This window comes from Panthera tigris, chromosome B3, assembly GCF_018350195.1.
Source record: "Panthera tigris isolate Pti1 chromosome B3, P.tigris_Pti1_mat1.1, whole genome shotgun sequence".
Lineage (NCBI taxonomy): Eukaryota > Metazoa > Chordata > Mammalia > Carnivora > Felidae > Panthera > Panthera tigris.
The window spans coordinates 144226334-144229426 of NC_056665.1; the positions used below are offsets into that span (position 1 = coordinate 144226334).

The window sequence follows — 3093 nt, forward strand, 5'->3', positions numbered from 1 at the left end:
GCCTGGCTGGCACAGTTGGTAGAGCATGTGACTCTCAATCTCAGGGTCATGAGTTCAAGCCTCAAGTTGGACATGGAGCCTGCTGAAATGTGTTTATATGACACAAAGACAGAAGAGGAGATGGCAGTGTGACCAGACATTGGAACCGTGTGCCCACAAATCAAGGAATACCAGCAGCCACCAACGCGGGAAGAGGCAAAGGACAGATTGTCCCCTAAAGCCCCCAGAGAAAGTGTGGCCCACCTACACCTTGATTTCAGTCCTCCACCTCCAGAAGTTGAGAGAATAAACTTATGTTGCTTCCAGCCACATGGCCTGTGGTCATTTGTTACAGTGGCCAGAGGAAACCGACGCTGAGCCCAGGAGGAGTGTACCTGGTCCCCATGGGAAGCCTGCAGCAGCTGCTCTGCCCTGTGGGCTCTTGGGGTTTGCCTCTGGCCAGATCCAGCCGATGCTCCCTCCCCTGTCAGAGCGAGCTTTCTTTTTTTTTTTTTTTTTTTTTAACATTTATTTATTTATTTTTGAGACAGAGAGAGACGGAGCATGAACGGGGGAGGGTCAGAGAGAGGGAGACACAGAATCTGAAACAGAGAGTGAGCTTTCTAAGCAGCCCGGGCCTGGCAGGCAGCCTCTCCAGAACCTCTGCCCCCAACAGCGCCCGGCCTCAGCCTCTCCTGATCAGCTGGGGGGAGTGACAAAATAAATCCTGAGTGGCAAAACTCCGAGGCTCCTTCCAGTTCTGACCGATACGTCAATCACTCATCATTCATTTTCGTTTTGTCACCACCCAACATTCAGGGGCACCAGGTCCTTAAGTCTGTGTGAGCCCACTGGTGCCTGGGCAGGATGGTGCTTGGGCGTGTGACCTGGGCCAGGAGCCCTACTTTGCTGGTGTGCTCAGATACTCTCCAGACCCTGAGAAGTCTGCGGGGCACAGAACATGGAGTCAACGGCCTGCAGCAGAGGCCTGGTGTCACCATTTACCAGTTGAGGGAGCTCAGTAAACCTCACCTTTAGGAGTATCAGTTTTCTCATCTGGAAAATGGGAACTCCTACATTACAGAGAGATAAGAAGGAAGACAGGCAGGCCCATGGCTTCTAAGATACCAAACAGTTGAGGGAGGATGAAGCTGGAAATGCTATAGGAGAGGGCGACTCAGGAGTTGTTGGGGGGGGGGGGCATAGTGTCACAGATCACAAGTCTGACCTCAGCAGAGAGTGGAAGAGAAGAAGAAAGTGGGGGTGAGGACATGGAGTTGAGGGTCCCCTAGAATACAGAGAGAGGCAACTGTTTGTGCCCGGTGGAAGGGTCTATACATAAAGAGAAGGTGCCAAGGAAGGAGGGGCTGAGGGCCCAGGGAGGGTCTGGGGGTGCCTGGAAGAACATGGGTCCAGACTCCCCACAGGAGCACTTCCTTTGGGATATTCAGGGATGTAGAAGGAAAGGGTGACCCTCCATGGGGCACAAGGGTGTCTGTGGGCGTTGGACAGGGTGTGTTGAGTGGGCTCTGGGTAAGTTGTCGCTGCTTTTCTGACTCTCAGGGTCCTCTGCCCACCCAGTGTGTGCCCCTCCCCACCAGGGGCTCCAGCCCAGAAGGGGGCACCCCCTTCCTCCACCAGGGGCCCGCTGCAGCAGGGGATCGGGAAGTCCCAGTCTTACACTGAGTTTGATCTGGCAGCTTTAAACTGGGCAGGACTTTCAGTAACTGTGAATGTCCAGAAAGTTAGAGAACAACCTGAAGTGGATTCAACAGAACACCATTGAAAACAGGGGGCCAAAAAAATAGATTTATATTCACACCACCTACTGAGTTTATATTCCACAACAAATGTAGTTACAATAATATAGTAGGGTTGCAAGAGGTATTATTGTTCTTCTTCCCACCACCCAATTTTTATTGTATGGAAATTAAGACACAAAACAGGTCCCGAGTTACTGCATGTGACGTCTGATAGGCATCTCAGATACAACATGTTCACAACCGAACTGAATTTTTTATTTCTTCCGCTGTTACCCCCAGTCCCCTCCCCCAACCCTGTGTCTCCCATCTCAGTAAATAGTACGAGGAGCTAGCCTCAGTTCCTACTTTTTTCTCTTCCCAAGTGTCCGGTCAATCAGCAAGCCCTGCAGTCCCAACTGGGACACGCTGTCCCAAATCTGAACCAGCGTGAACCCTAGCTCCAGGCCTCCTTCTCTCCTGGACACACGACAGCTTCCTCCCAACACCTCCACATCTAGCTGGAGGGCCCTCTTATCTTATATCTGACCGATGTTTGTTAACTATTTTAATTTTATTTTTTTAATAAAAATTGGGTGGACCTGAAATGTCCCTCCTCGACACTTACCCAGAAAAATTGAAAGCAGTTACCCACATAGATGCATGCATTCCCTTGGTGCCGCACGCAGAACCGCTCCTGGAGCTAATAGGCACATGGCCCAAACATCGCCGAGCAGATGAATGGATGAACACAGCTGGTACATCCACACGATGGCCTGTCATCCCGCCATGAAGGCGAACGCAGTACTGCCACATTCTACAATGTCGGTGAGCCTTCAAAACATTGTGTTAAGTGAAAGGGGCAAGACACAGAAGGCCAGATACTGTCTGATTCCATTTATATGAAATATCTAGAATAGGTAAATCCATAGAGACAGGACACAGTTAGGTGGCTTCCGGGAGCTAGGAGAGAAGGGGACAAGAGAAATTGCTTACTGCGTGGGTAGGGGTGTTACTTTGGGAATGTTTTAGAACTAGATAGAACTGGTAGTTGCACAATATTTCAAATGTACTAAACGCCCCTGAATTATTCAATTGAAATGCTTAATATCATGTTAGGGGAATTTTCTTCAATGAGTTGTTTTTAAAAACATGTCAAGTATTTGTCAGGGATGGTGACATACCAATGCTCCTACACCTGCCGCTTGTTTCCACCCTTGTCTCCTCAAACCCCTGAACCTCTACCCTGATTTTTGTGTTTATTATCTGCTTCTGTTTTTCTGAATTATTTTATCCCATACGTTTGCATCCTTACACAATATATTGTTGGTTTTGCATTTTTTTTGCTTCTGAACTTTGCATAAATGGAATATTG

General features: G+C 49.0%; 1 non-coding gene across 1 annotated transcript; it reads left to right on the forward strand.

Moving 5' to 3' along the window:
* TRNAE-CUC lies at positions 1-73 on the forward strand. The gene has a single exon. It is a non-coding gene; the product is annotated as a tRNA-Glu (tRNA).
* Positions 74-3093: the final 3020 nt, after the last annotated feature.